At 37.2% G+C, this 15,782-nt stretch overlaps 1 long non-coding RNA gene across 1 annotated transcript; it reads left to right on the forward strand.

Moving 5' to 3' along the window:
* Positions 1-10,868: 10,868 nt before the first annotated feature.
* On the forward strand, positions 10,869-15,353 carry LOC122074896. Its single transcript, XR_006139082.1, has 2 exons — positions 10,869-11,215; positions 14,630-15,353. It is a non-coding gene; the product is annotated as an uncharacterized LOC122074896 (long non-coding RNA).
* Positions 15,354-15,782: the final 429 nt, after the last annotated feature.

A 15,782-nucleotide genomic window follows, 5' to 3' on the forward strand; every position in this document is an offset into this window, starting at 1 on the left:
TTTTTTTTTTTGTTGAATATCCTTTCATAGAATTGAGTTACATAAACACTACTCCTATTAATTTGACTTATGTACATGGTATGGATTTTTTTTTTTTTTTTTTTTTTTTGGTATGGAATTTTTTTTTTTGGCTAAGAATAGAAGAAAGCAATGGAGAAAGAAGGTTATATTCAATCAAAAGAAGCAACTTCCATTCCACACGGTGAATAGGAGTGAAGAGTGAATAAGTAGGCTATTTATTATTTATTCATTGTTGACAATTACCATATTCACACTGTTTGGTAACTACCATGTTTATCACGTTGCTGGCAAAGTATGCCTCGTCAAAGATTTGAGACCCAAAAAATTTGTTATAAATATCCTAATCCACCACCTCCCTTCATCGCATAAACCCAAAATTAAGCATCCATATATGACTACTTGCGCTCATCAATATCATGAGAACCCTTTTCTTCACCCTCTCACTCTTTGCTTTCTTCTTACTCCTCTTCTTGGTCCATGTTTCACCTCTTTCCACTTCTCCATCTTTTACTACAGCATATGCCTTTACTTCTACCATCACTGCTACTGAACAAGCAGAGGCTCCTTTGAAGTGGAAATCCACCGTCCTCCACAACCAAACCCAAACCCTCCACTCTGATCTTATTCTGCCTTCTTGGAGTCTCACCAATTCTTCTTCTTCTTCCTCTCATTCACACACATGCATTAATTGGGTAGGTATTGTTTGCAATCAGCTAGGCCGAGTCTCCCACATACAACTACCGAATATGGGTTTGTAAGCTACGCTCAAAAGCTTCAACTTTACTTCTTTCCCCGATCTTGTTCATCTTGAACTCACCAACTTTTCTCTCATTGGTACCATTCCTTTTCAGATAAGTAGCCTTTCCAGAATTAGATTCCTATCTCTGTCTTACAATCAACTCTACGGTGAAATTCCATCAGAGATCACTATGCTAACAAGTCTTCAATTCTTGTATCTTGGTGTAATCATCTTAGTGGCTCCATACCATCGGGTATAGGAAAGATGAATCATCTAATAGTACTAGATGTGGGTTACAACAATCTCAATGGTTCAATTCCTGCATCTTTGGGTGATTTGTACAATCTTACTTATTTAATACTCACTATTAATGCACTGTCTGGTTCTATTCCTGAAGAAATAAGAAACTTGAAAAATCTGAGTGAGTTATATATGTATAGGAATTCTCTAACAGGATCCATCCCCTCCACATTTGAGAATTTAACTAAGCTGACCAAGTTATTTGTATAGAAATAATCTTTCAGGCCCCCTTCCTTTGGAAATAGGAAACTTGGCATCCCTTGTACATTTAGATTTATCTGAAAATCTTCTGACAGATTCGATTCTGATCACTTTTGGAAACTTAACCAAGTTATCCATCTTGAACTTGTTTGGAAATCAATTGTTCGGAATCATCCCTGCATCCATAGGAAATTTGAAAAATCTGAGTGAGTTTTATATGCACAGTAATTCTCTAACTGGATCCATCACCTCAACGTTTGGGAACTTAACGAAGCTCACCAAGTTATTTCTGTGTAAGGATATAAACTTTCTGGTCTTCCTTTGGAAATAGGAAACTTGGCATCCCTAGTACATTTAGTTTTATCCGAAAATCTTCTAACAGGATCAATTCCTAGCACTTTTGGAAACTTGACCAAGTTATCCCTCTTGGACTTGTCTAGAAATCAACTATCCAACAACATCCCGGCATCCATAGGAAATTTGAAAAATCTGAGTGAGATATATATGTACAGTAATTCTCTAACAGGATCCATCCCTTCTACGTTTGGGAATGTAACCAAGCTGACCAAGTTATTTCTATATAATAATAGTCTTTCTGGTCCCATTCCTTTAGAAATAGGAAACTTGGCATCCCTTGTAAGGATCGTGGTCCTCTCCAATTCCCTCAAGTTGCAATTAGGTGCAATTCCCATCTGATATGGGCCAAGATTAAGGGAGAGAAAGTTTAGAGCAAACTGGGTCTAGATCTGCAGAAACCCAACCTGATCTCATCTGATCTGAAACTTGGACTTCTTTTCACCATCGTCAGTCAATCAATCTGCTATGTTCATTCTGCAACTTCCTTTACTCTTGAATCCCAACCTGATCTGAGATCATAGCACTGAGGAGAAGAAAGAAAACCAAAAAACAAGTATGCAAGAAACATGCATAGTGATGTACCCAGCTCTTAGAATGGGCCATGTCGTCTCCATGCTGGAGTTGGGGAAGCTCATCCTCCACCACCAGCCCTATCTCTCCGTTGCGCATCAGTTCTTCCCATCATTGGACCTTTCGACAGCCTCGCCACCACTGCCTATATCAACCAAACCTCCTAAACCACCCCTTCTTTCATCTTTCGCCACTTCCCTTTTCTCCCACATGAACCTTCTCCTCCTGCTAGCAACTCATTTTCCAACCTCTTCGATTTCATTGCAAACAACAACCAAAACGTGTTGGCTAATTGTATTACAATTTCTTACAAAATACAAATTGCAATACAAAGCTTTTGCAGTAGAAACTATGATGCTGTACAGGATGAATGAGAGAGAGAGAGAGAGAGAGAGATTGGTTGGGTCAATAAGTGGGCCAAGTTTAACAACTGGGCCGCTAGAAATTGCAGCCCAGTTCCTCCTCTGATAAGGCCGCGAAGGGCAAGCAATACAAATGTCCTCATATCTCTCCTTTGTTGCCCAACCCAAATCTTCCCAAAATTTTACTATAAGGCTCCGTTTGGTATTGTTCTAAAGAAATGTTTTTGGAGTTTTTTTGTTCTATTGGAACGAAAAAAAAAAAAAGGAATAAAGTATTTGGTGCACTTATGGTCTATTTCTGTTTTCTTGGAACAAAATGTGAAAAAGAAAAAAGAAGAAGAAAAAAAGGAGATTGGACGGAACTCCCTTTTTCCGGGAATTCCGTCTTCCCAGTTTCGTTCCATTTTACAAAAAAAAAGAGGAACTATCGTTCCCGATAAAAATCTGAAATTTTGAAACACCATTTTTTTCATTTAGAAACAACATTTTGACACGGACTAAAATTTTCATTTTTGACACAAAACGTCGTCCAGAAACGATACCAAACGGAGCCTAAATATCAATAGCCGCTTCTTCATTTGGTCACTACCACCTAATGGAAGCCATTGGGTAATTCCAAAGCATTATTTCTACTTGCTCTTTCTCCGTTATTCCCTTCATGACAACCCTTTTCTTCTCCCCCTCAACCTTTGCTTTCTTCATACTTTCTGCTATTTCACCTGTTTTCACTTCTTCTACTTCGTCTGCGTTTACTTCTACCACTACCATCACTGTTGCTGAACAAACAGAAGCTCTCTTGAACTGGAAAGCCACCCTCCTCCACTCTGATCTTATTCTGCCTTCTTGGACACTCACCAATTCTTCTTCTTATTCTCATTCCCATTCCCATTCCCACCCTTGCAATTGGGTAGGTATTATTTGCAATCAGCTAGGCAGTGTCTCCGACATACAACTACCGGGTATGGGATTGCAAGGTACGCTCAAAAGCTTCAACTTTACTTCTTTCCCCGATCTTGTTCATCTTGAACTCACCAACTTTACACTCTTTGGTACCATTCCTTTTCAGATAAGTAGCCTTTCCAAACCTAGATTCCTAGATCTGCCTCACAATCAACTCTACGGTGAAATTCCATCAGAGACCTGACACTCTCTCTTCTCAATCTTCTTATGAATTTTCTCACCTAGAGCTCTTTTGATTCTTAGCTAAGCATTGATCCGGTCATGGTGGGAATGCATGGCCAATAGCTTCGGCTATTGGTCCTTCTTCTCCATCCATGTCGGCTTTTCAGCCTTCTAGAGATGTTTCTAGTGAGGGCTATGTGGTGCAAGAAGGTGTGGCTATTGGTGGTGAGAAGGAAAGAGTTTCTTCTGTCAATGGAATTCTTTTTTTTTGTTCTTTTTTTTTGCTGAATGTATGGAAGAATAAAGAGGGTTTTGAACTCATTCATTAATCCTATCATAGTGGGTGATCAAAAGGTTGCTAATTGTCCTACTGAAGCTGTTAGAGGACAAATTAGCATATGGAAAAATGTTCTTGTAGGGCATTTCATAGGGAAGAGACCACCTTTTCATTACACTAAGGAGTTTCTTCTCAAGAAGTGGAAGATTTCAGGCAATGTTGAGATAAATATGCTTGAAAGTGGTGTGTTCATCTTCAGGTTTAACTTGCAAGAGGACAGAAATAAAGTCTTGGAAGGAGGCCCGTGGTATGTTTAGCGTAAACCTCTTGTTCTTCACTCTTGGAGCAAAGAGGTATGGCTGGGGCAGATAATTTTAACCTCTATTCCGGTATGGATTACTTTACCCAATCTTCCCTTTCAATTATGGTCTCTAGAGGCATTAAGTGCTATTGGGAGTGTTATTGGGCGTCCAATTTCTTCAGATGTGAGGACTAAGACATTTGAGAGATTATCTTTTGCAAGGTTGTGTGTTGAAATTACTGGTTCTGAAGAACTACCATCTGTTGTAGCTATTAAGGATTAAGAATGTCACATTTTTAATCAAGAGATTAGGTATGATTGGAAGCCTCCTAGATGCAATGTCTACAATGTTTTTGGCTATTCGATGGAAAATTATGGTGGAGCTCCGGTGGTTCAACAAAATCGAAAAACAAAATCAGTTTGGAGAAAGAAGGAAGATGGTGGAGAGCCTACACTATCGGCTGAGAATGGTGGACCTTCTTTACACAAGAGTAGTGACATGAGCAAGGAATCCGGCCCTACAATTATTCAGAGTTCAAATTCAGGTTTGAATTTTGAAAAAAGGGGAGTAGATAAGGAAGGATTCATTAATTGCAGATTTAAGGATAAAAAGATTCCAATCAAAGAGGTATTAGTTACCCATGTTAATGCTTTCTCTCTCCTTGAAGGGTTGACCGAAGAGGTGCCAACTTCAATTTCAAAAGAGTCCATAACTGAGGATGAGGACGATGAGATTTATGAGGAAGAAGTTTTGAAAGGTCAGTATATTGTTGAGGTGGATTCGAGTTTCAATTTAGTTTACTAAAATGTGTTGGCAATTGAGGAGGAGAATATTTTGGTCTGCAATAAAGATATCTCGTTAGCTAATAGGGAGGAGGATTTGGAGGAAGGTGAGTTGGCAATTATTCCATATATTAATGGCATGAATAATGAGGTATTGATGGGGAGATTTTCAAATGCAGAGGAATTTCCTCATCAAGATACGTTGGCTCCCTCTTTGGAGGAAAATAAGGAGTTTGATGGAGAAAAATTAGGGGAAGAAGCACAGGATTTGAATTTTATTTATTCTAATGAACCGATTAGGATTAAAGGCCAATCAATCCCTATTTTTTCTCCTAATCTGGAGGGCAAAGTTAGTAAGAAATTGAATTCTAATGAAGAAGTGTCTGAGGTCGTGAAGCACACCAAGGGACAAGATATTATCTCCAATTTGAACCTAATCCAGTATTCTCTTGACATTGAAGGCTGGGTGGATGATGAGGTGGCAAAGTCAACATATTTTATTAAGCAAAAGGGGGGTGACTCAGCCAAGGAAATCTCTTACACTAATCATTTGACCATGGTTTTGCCTTTCTAAAAAAATTCAGTGGAGAATATTTCAAAAAGATACAATATTGACATGGCAGATGGAGAGGATAATGGTAGATTGATTGAAGATTTGACTCCCAAATATGTTGTAGATACGACTTATTTCAAGGGAGCTAAGAATCTTATAGATTCCGTTATTTCTTCAGAGGAAGAGACAAAGTTGAATCATAGCGAGGAGGTGATAGACCAAGTTGAGTTAAACCATAGTGTGGAGGTGACCCACCAAGCTAATAATAATATAGAGGATAAATATTTGGATTTTTCAGAGAAAGCACCAGAGTTGAATGAGGACGGTGGTCCTATTTCTTTTCATAGTTTCAAAGAGGATAAAATTCTGAGTAACATGGACATATTCAATTAAAACTACACATCTGTTTGGTCACCCATACAAATGATTATTCTTTTCGAGTCAGAAAAAGAATAATGGATCAGAACTGAAGCGAGATGTAGAAGCAGCTCATCTGCAGTTATCCCAGTGGTACAACGAATATTCCAAATACCAACAAGGATCGATGGACCACACCCTTAAGTGATTGAATATTCATTTTTGATAACAACAACTACCTAGCGTAGTTGGTGAATTGTGGTGTGTAAAGTCCTTTCCTTATTAGGAGATCTCAAGTTTTAACCTCTTGGCTGCATTTTTTTTTTTTTTTGGAGGTCTTTTTTTAGAATATCTTCTCTCTCCTACTCATCACTTAAAGGAGGTCGGCCAAGATGGTTGTGCAAGAAAAATCGGCAAGTGGGTGTTTCTTGCGCAAGAAGAGAGAGAAAAAGGAAAGAAAAGAAAAAGAAGAGAAAAAATAGGAAAAAAAATGTAAGAAATAAAAAAACCTTCTACTTCCTATGGTTCTCTATCTTCTCTCTCCTCCACCTCACCACAAAATCATCCAATGGGATCCACCCTTCGACGTTCTCCTCTCTCCTCTATTCCCTATAAAAGGAAGTCCACAAAACCCTCAAAGGTTGTCCCTCTCTACTTCTCTTCTTAGAATTTTTTTTAGTTGCTCTTTCTCTCTTTCTCTAGCTCTAGTTCTAGGTTTTGGCTTTAAACTCTTTTTTGAGTTCTTTTTATTCAATTAATGCAAGCACTTTTATTTTTTATTCAGTCTCTTATTTTTATTGTCAATCAATTGAAGTTGTAATTTTCAAGTTTTAGTTTTAGGTTTAATTCTAAGTGACAAGAACAAGCTATGAAGCATGTCTTTTAAGTTCAATTTTTCTCTTTAGATTTGTTTTCTCTAGTACTAAAAATTTCAGATCTGATTTATTCCAGATTTGGTTTTTAGTACTGGCAGTATCTCAAATCGATCAAGTTTTCAGTTCAAGGATTGAAGTTCAAGTAAGTAGGCTCCTTCAATAGTCTTCTCACCCCCCACTCTCATTCCCTCTTCTTGTTACCCCTTTATTCTTAAGTAGGATTGAAATTTTAGTTTTTACTTTGATGCTTTCCCTTTCCCCCAAGGTCCTTGGCTAGATGCATGTGTTGGCTTTGCCCTTCTCTAGTTATGGAACCATCCTTTTATTTTGATTATTTACTTTTCAGTCGTTCCCCTAAAGCTAAGTAGAAAAGTCCTTGTAAGAGTACTCTCTGGTCAAGTAGGGAAGCTCATATTGTTTATGGTGCATCCCTCAAGCTAAGTAGGGATAACTACTTGTGTACACCTCTCTAGCTTTTTCCCCTTTTATTTTATTTATTTACTTTTCAACACTTTTTATTTCAGCACTTTTATTTTCATTTATTTATTTTTTAATTGCATGGTTTGAGTATTTAAATTCCTAGATGTGAATGGTTAGGTCGCTTTTAGATGTATTTGTGTTAGGTCACTTTTAGATGCACTTGTGTTAGGTCGGTAGTTAGAATTAGATCACCATAATGAATCTGTGCACTTTCGCATTACTAGAAGAAGCCTAAAATAAAGTGACTGCACTCCTTGTGTTCGACCCATTAGCTACACTGATCCGTACGCTTGCGGTTACTTTTAAATTTCAAACACCTATCAAAAAAAAAAATATTCCATCAAAGATCACTATGCTAACAAGTCTTCAAGTCTTATATCTCGGTGCTAATCATCTCAGTGGCTCTATACCATCAGGTATAGGAAAGATGAATCATCTTATAGTACTAGATGTGGGTTACAACAATCTCAGTGGTTCAATTCCTGCATCCTTGGGTGATTTGTACCATCTTACTTTCTTAGCACTCTCTGTTAATTCACTTTCTGGTTCTTTTCCTTTAGAAATAGGTAAATTGAAAAATCTGACAATATTATATCTATTTCAGAATTATTTTTCTGGTCCTATTCCCTTGGAAATAGGAAACTTGGCATCCCTTGTAGAATTGGAATTGTCTTCAAATCTCTTGATAGGATCCATCCCCTCAACATTTGGGAACTTAACCAAGCTCACCAAGTTATTTCTTTATACAAATAATCTTTCTGGTCCTGTTCCTTTAGAAATAGTATACTTGGCATCCCTCGTAAATTTGGGTCTAGCTCAAAATCTTCTGACAGGTCGGATCCCACTCACTTTAAACTTGACCAACTTAGCCATATTGCAATTGTTTGAAAATCAATTATCTGGCACCATCCCTGCATTTATAGGAAATCTGAAAAGTTTAGTTAACCTTCAACTTGTTGACAATGATTTCTCTAGCAATTTACCGCAATATTTATGCGTTGGTGGTTCATTCTCTATTTTCATAGCATGTAACAATAGATTCACGGGCCCCATCTCACAAGGCTTGAGAAATTGCACAAGCTTATTGAGAGTCCGACTAGAAAACAACCAACTGGAGGGAAATATTTCAGAAGTTTTTGGTTCCATCCACATTAAGATTACATCGATCTGAGCAATAACAAATTCTATGGTGAGATTTCATCAAATTGGGGAAAGTTCCCAAATCTTACAAGCCTACGGATGTCGAGGAATGAGATTACTGGTAGGATACCTCCAGAGCTTGCCGGGAAGTCATCTCAACTACAAAGACTTGACCTGTCTTCCAACCTTTTATTTGGAGAGATTACAAAGGAATTAGGGGAGCTGAAGGCTTTGTCAAGCCTAAATTTGAGCGGTAACCAGCTTTCAGGCAAGTTGCCATCGGAAATTGGAAAGTTGTTTAACTTAGAAGATCTTGACTTGTCAGTCAACAATCTAAGTGGACCTATTCCACAGCAGCTTGGGGATTTGATTCAAATTGATTTACCTACACTTGGATAGCAACCGATTTAATGGAAGCATTCCAAACCAAATGGGTAACCTGATTTCACTACAAATTCTAATGGATTTTAGTCATAATCAACTCTTGGGAGAGATACCAACAGAGATTGGGAAATTGCAAAGCCTGGAAACTTTAAATCTCTCACACAATATACTTTTTGGTTCCATTCCCTATTCAATGGATGAGATGTTGAGTATGAACTTTGACGGAAAGAATGTAGCCATTGAGGTTCATCATATCTTTTTATCGATGGAAATGATAGTAGGATACACCATAGATTCACATTGGCTGCCTTCCTCCATTCTCGGAATGAAGGTTAGGTTTAAGTACAATTGCAAAGAAAAAAATTGCAGCCATGAGGTTTATTGTTGGTATTCTTTCACGGTGAATTATTCCTTTTAGACATTGAAAGGTTTCTCTTGACCCATGGTGAAAAAATTCCCTATCTTAGGCTGTATCTGTTGTTATTTATTTATGTTTTAGGTGCAAAAAGCCCCTCAAGGGGAGGAAAAAAACTAACAAGCCCCAAGGGACATCATCTAGACAACTGTGAAAATCTCAATAGATGAAAGACACGACTCAGGCATTAGGCCTCAAGCATCATGTTGATTACTGCTGTGCTGTTTTCCACTCAGACTGCCTAATTAGCCTTTCACTTAATGAGTGCGTCAATTCCATTTTCAAATGGGCTAGGGTGTTTGGAAGTCTTTTTTTTTTTTTTTTTTCCCTGACTTTCTTGTAAAAATTGTAGCTTTTCTTCTTCTCAATGATGTGTAAACAAATTTCCAACCACCCCATTATAGGGTTTTATTCAATTTGTTATTACTTCTTCCAATAGGAGAGGCCCACAAAGTGGACAATGCACTAATTAAAATAAAAGTATGGTTTCTTTTTATTCAAATCATCAAATTTATAGAAGGGGTGGGGAAAAAAATTATACATACAATCAAGAGGGTCTTGACCCTAAGGCAGAGGAGAAGGCCCAAAGAGGAGAAAATTCCGTACTATGGATTTCTTTGATACTGATATAATTTGATTATATTTATTACGGGGCTTGTCATTGGCCCAATTATGTAAGCGCTTTCTGTTTTGGCCCATTATTCTAAGCATTAAAATATGCTTGACTGACTTAACTGAGGTTTTAGTGTTGAAGAACGAAAGTGGTCGAGTCCAGCTTTAGTTGGTTCCACGCGGTTTTACCTTTTTCTTAGCAAATTGGGTCAATTTCTTTGAAACTTTGTAAAGTGGATTAGCAAGTCTGCATGCTTTGGTCTCCAAACTACTTTAACGACATAGCTATTTTTTCCACCCAAAAAATAAAAAATATTATTTTATATCCTTTCTTGGATGTTTGGAAGTCTTCCTTCTACAAATTGTAACTCTTTTTTCTTTGCCATGATGCCTAAAAAAATTATCTTTCTGACTTGTAGAGAGAGAATTGTGAAATACGTTTGGGCTTGGGCGTTAAAATATAATGCTGTGAAGAAGGAGCTTGGATCAAGTGGAGAATTATTCTCGTACGATATCGGATCTATACATGAAATTCACTTGTTCTCTCTCTTCTTATAAAAAGCTTTCACAATGAGTGAATTCCATGTGTGGATCAAATACGGTACGGTGTCTTGCATGTTTGAAAGTCTTCTTTTTATGAACATCTTCTAAAAATTGTAATTATTTTTATTTGCAATGATGCCTAGATAAAGTCCGCCATTAGAGATCTTTCAATGTAAGAAAAAAAAAATCATGGATGTCGACATCAACCTTTATTATTTTTCTAATAAAAAAAATATATTTTTGACTTGAGAGGGGGTAAGAGTGAGAATGTGTGTTATGAAAGACTTTTGGACTCGGGCGTAAAAAAAAAAGGACGTGAAGAAGGAGTTAGGATTAGGTCCTTTACAAGAGACATTCTCATTCGGTGAGTGATCTACACATAAAACCCACTCAATGTGAAAGCTTATTGTAAGAAGAAAGAAAATAAGTGAATTTTCATGTGTGGATCACCCAATAGAATCCAACTATTGCATAAACCCTGCTATTGCGTCATCTTGAGAACCCTTCCCTTCTCCCTCTCTCTTTGCTTTCTTCATACTTGTCTTGTTGCTACCTATCTCACCTCTTTCCACTTCTACAACCTCATATGCCTTAACTTCTACCATCTCTGCTAGTGAACAAGCAGAGGCTCTGTTGAACTGGAAAGCCAGCCTCCTCCATAACCAAGCCACTCACTCTGATCATATTTTGCCTTCTTGGACACTCACCAATTTTTCTTCTTCTTCCCATTCCCACCTAGCAGCTGGAGTTAATTGGGTTGGCATTGTTTGCAATCAGCTCGGCAGTGTCTCCCATGTACAACTATGGAATATGAGTTTGCAAGGTACGTTCAAAAGCTTCAAATTCACTTCTTTCCCGGACCTTGTTCATCTTCAACTCACCAACTTTACCCTCTTTGGCACCATTCCATTTCAGATAAGTAGCCTTTCCAAACTTAGATTCCTAGATCTGTCTTACAATCAACTCTACGGTGAAATTCCATCAGAGATCAATATGCTAACAAGTCTTCAATTCTTGCGTCTTAATTCTAATCATCTCAGTGGGTCCATACCATCAGGTCTAGGAAAGATAAATCATCTCTTAGAACTAGATGTGGGTTACAACAATCTTAGTGGTTCAATCCCTGCATCTTTGGGTGATTTGTACAATCTTAATGGTTTATCACTCTCTGTTAATGCACTTTCTAGTTCTATTCCTTTAGAAATAGGAAACTTGAAAAATCTGTCTGAGTTACTTATGTATAGTAATTCTCCAACAGGATCCATCCACCCCATGTTCAGGAACTTAACCAAGCTGACCACATTATATCTGTATCAGAATAATATTTCTAGTCCTATTCCTTTAGAAATAGAAAACTTGGCATCTCTTGTAAATTTAGGTTTGTCTACAAATCTCCTTACAGGTTTGATTCCACTCACCTTCGCTAACTTGTCCAAGTTGGAGGCTTTGTTCTTGCATGAAAATCAATTATCCAGCTTCATCCCTACATCCATTGGAAATTTTAAAAATCTGAATATCTTAGTGATGTACAAAAATTCTTTAACAGGATCCATTCCCCCCATGTTTGGGAACTTAACCAAGCTAACTATTTTGTTTCTGTATCAAAATAATGTTTAGGGTCCTATTCCTTCAGAAATAGGAAACGTGGCATCCCTTGTAAATTTGGATCTAGCTCAAAATTTTCTGACAGGTGGGGTCCCACTCACTTTTGGAAACTTGACCAAGTTAGCCATACTCCATTTGTATGAAAATCAATTGTTTGGCATAATTTCTGCACCTATAGGAAATCTAAAAAATGTAGTTAAACTACAGATCGGTGAAAACAATTTCTCTGGCAACTCACCGCAACATTTATGCGTTGGTGGTTCACTCTCTACTTTCACAGCGCAAAACAATAGATTCACGGGTCCCACCCTCAAGGCTTGAGAAATTGCACAAGCTTATTGAGAGTCCGACTAGAAAACAACCAACTGGAGGGAAATATTTCACAAGTTTTTGGTTCGTATCCACATTTTTATTACATCGATTTGAGCAATAACAAACTCTATGGTGAGATTTCATCAAATTGGGGAAAGTGCCCAAATCTTACAAGCCTACGGATGTCGAGGAATGAGATTACTGGTAGGATACCTCCAGAGCTTGCTTGGAAGTCATCTCAACTACAAAGACTTGACCTGTCTTCCAACCGTTTATTAGGAGAGATTCCAAAGGAATTAGGGGAGATGAAGGCTTTGTCTAGCCTGAATTTGAGTGCTAACCAGCTTTCAGGCAGGTTGCCAACAGAAATTGGAAAGTTGTCTAACTTAGAAGATCTTGACTTGTCAGTCAACAATCTAAGTGGACCTATTCTTGAGCAGCTAGGGGATTGCTTCAAAATGATTTACCTACACTTGGGTAGGAACAATTTGAATGGAAGCATTCCAAAACAAATTGGTTACCTGATTTCACTGCAATGTCTAATGGATCTTAGTCATAACCAACTCTTGGGAGAGATACCATCAGAGATTGGGAAATTTGCAAAGCTTGGAAACTTTGAATCTCTCACACAATGTACTCTCTGGTTCCATTCCCTCATCAATGGAAGAGATGTTGAGTTGACATACATTGGCATATCGTACAATGAATTGGAAGGTCCAATTCCCAAAAACAAAGCCTTTGATGATGCTCCTAGGGAGGCATTCACCAACAATAAAGCATTGTGTGGAAACACTACAAAAGGTTTGCCCTCTTGCAATTCTTCAATGATAGAAAAGAGGAATACCGGAAAGAAGCACGGGTTCATCATTTATATCTTACATCCTGTTTTGAGTGCAATGCTTCTACTATCCATAGTTGTAGGAATTGTTTGGGTTTTTCATAGAAAGGGAAAGGAAAAGATAGAAATGGACAAACGGAAAGAATTGATCAAACAGATCTATTCGCAATATTTAACTATGATGGTAGAATTGTGCATGATAATATCATTGAAGCCACAGAGAACTTTGATGACAAGCACTGCATTGGGAAGGGAGGCTTCGGAAGTGTTTACAAAGCAAGTTTATCAACATGTCAAGTGGTAGCTGTGAAGAAGCTTCATCCATTACAAGAAGATACTGGTGTGGTCAACCTAAAGCATTTTACAAATGAGATTAGTTCATTAACTGAAATACGACATCGCAACATTGTAAAAGTCTATGGTTTCTGTTCACATTCACTACACTCATATTTGGTTTATGAGTATTTTTAAAGGGGAAGTTTGGCGAAGATCCTAGGAGATGTGGAGAGGGCAATAGAACTGGATTGGATCAAAAGAATAAGTGTAATCAAAGGTGTGTCCAATGCGCTATCTTACATGCACCATGATTGCTCACCACCAATTATTCATAGAGATGTATCACGAAGCAATATTTTGTTGGATCCTGAGTATGAGGCTAGTGTGTCGAATTTTGGCATTGCAAGGATTCTAATGCCCGATTCAAGTAATTGGACTTCTCTTGCAGGCACTTATGGCTATATTGCTCCAGGTAATGTATTTCTTTTCTTTTTTTCTTTTTTTCTTTTTTTCTTTTTTTTTTTTTTTTCAATGTGCCAACTTTATTAATAGTATTATGTCGTATTCATTAGTTTTCTTTATTAATGTTATCATAATTTGGTCGAGTTTGCAAAAATATGACTTCTACTTTTATTTTTTCTATGCTAATATTTTTGCAGAGATATTTTAGCATTGATATGTATTAATACCTTTTAATATCTAAATTTTTTTTGTACAAATTAATCTCTAGATAAACTTTTGCATTAATATTTTGTAATACCCTTTTTTCCTGTGCAATTTTTATAGAGAAAATTTTCTTTCACCCATATAGAACGGTTCACCTACCATCCTAGGGTTCAAAAACCCCTATACTGTTTTAGTATTTTGCCCAAAATGCTCTCTCGATACCTCCGTGCCTATCCGATGAGGCACATACTATGGCCAAAGGAAAACTAGGTCTTTTTTTTTTGTAGAAAACTTTTAGTACTGATTTGTGATATATAATTTTTTAAAACTTTTGAGTGATATAAGATATTTCATAACTGCTATAGCTTAGTTTTAAAGATTTTACTGATGTATTACAAGTCTAACAAATGTGACTCTAGTTCAGTCATTTATTCCAAGAAATCAACAATCAATGCATTCCCCATAAATGTATTTTGTAATTCAAATATAGTATTTAAGCAACATCCATGACTAAGATTGACTAACTTTCTTTTTCCGCAGAGTTTGCCTATACAATGAGGGTCACAAAAAAGTGTGATGTATATAGCTTCGGTGTGATAACAATAGAAACATTATTGGGAACCCACCCTATTGAGCTCCTTTCATCTTTGTCACTATCATTATTGTCATCGTTGGCATCATCATCAACTTTGCTGACCATGATGTTGAAAGAAGTTTTAGACCAATGGCTTCCTCCTCCACTGCCGAAGTATATGGAGCGATTGTTTCTATTGTAAAAATTGCATTTACATGCTTGAATGTTGATCCCCAATCTCTACCAACAATGAAACATGTGTCTCAGGAGCTATCATCTCAGAAGCCATTTTCTCTCTAGTCATTTCACACAATCACATTAGGAGAATTATTGCATGGAGGAAGAGTACTTGGGTAGCTATCAGGAAGCAAATCCAATTGTTGATTTCCTTGTTAAATCAGCAACCAGATTGGAAACTTCAGGCCCTTTGACTTCTTGACCAGCATCCATCCAAGGGGACATTATGGTTGATTCTCAATGAAGACCTAGGTTCCAGGTGTATTAACTCTTTTTTGAGTTGATTTTTTTTCAGCCTGTGTTCTCTAGTCGGTTCCCTGTTGATGGCCATGCTGAAGGTGGGGATCTGTCTAGTTGATTTTCTTCTGTGTTTCTAGGTTTTCCCAGCTTCTTTGAATATTTTATTTTCTCTTTTTAATATATATATATATATAAAAGAAGAGTACTACGGCATATGCGAGCTCATCTATCTTGGTAGAGAAATCTAATTTGTGATTCATATCTCATATTTAATTTCAGTTATATTTCTTTCTTTTTTATCTAATAATCTAAGCATTTTTTCTTCTTAAGAAAAAAAAAAACAAATCTTAAGCATTTTTTCAAGAGGCAGTTGTGTACCAAGTGGATTTACAAACTACTGATAAGAAAGTGGCAATCTCTTTCCAGTGAATTTTTTATATCTATTACTTTCTTTCTATTTTTCTCTTCACATAATGTGTATTCATGTCATTGAAGTCTTCGTATTTCTCCATTTGGTGTTGCATGTTGGGCTTTGGGAACGTCCAATTGTTTCAGGGGAGCAAATGTTCTCTGCCCATCTAGTAATATTGCATGCCTCCATGGGTATGAGCGCATCAGCTCCCCATACGTGGAGTGTAACAA

Source organism: Macadamia integrifolia, chromosome 3 (assembly GCF_013358625.1).
Source record: "Macadamia integrifolia cultivar HAES 741 chromosome 3, SCU_Mint_v3, whole genome shotgun sequence".
NCBI classification, from domain to species: Eukaryota; Viridiplantae; Streptophyta; class Magnoliopsida; order Proteales; family Proteaceae; genus Macadamia; species Macadamia integrifolia.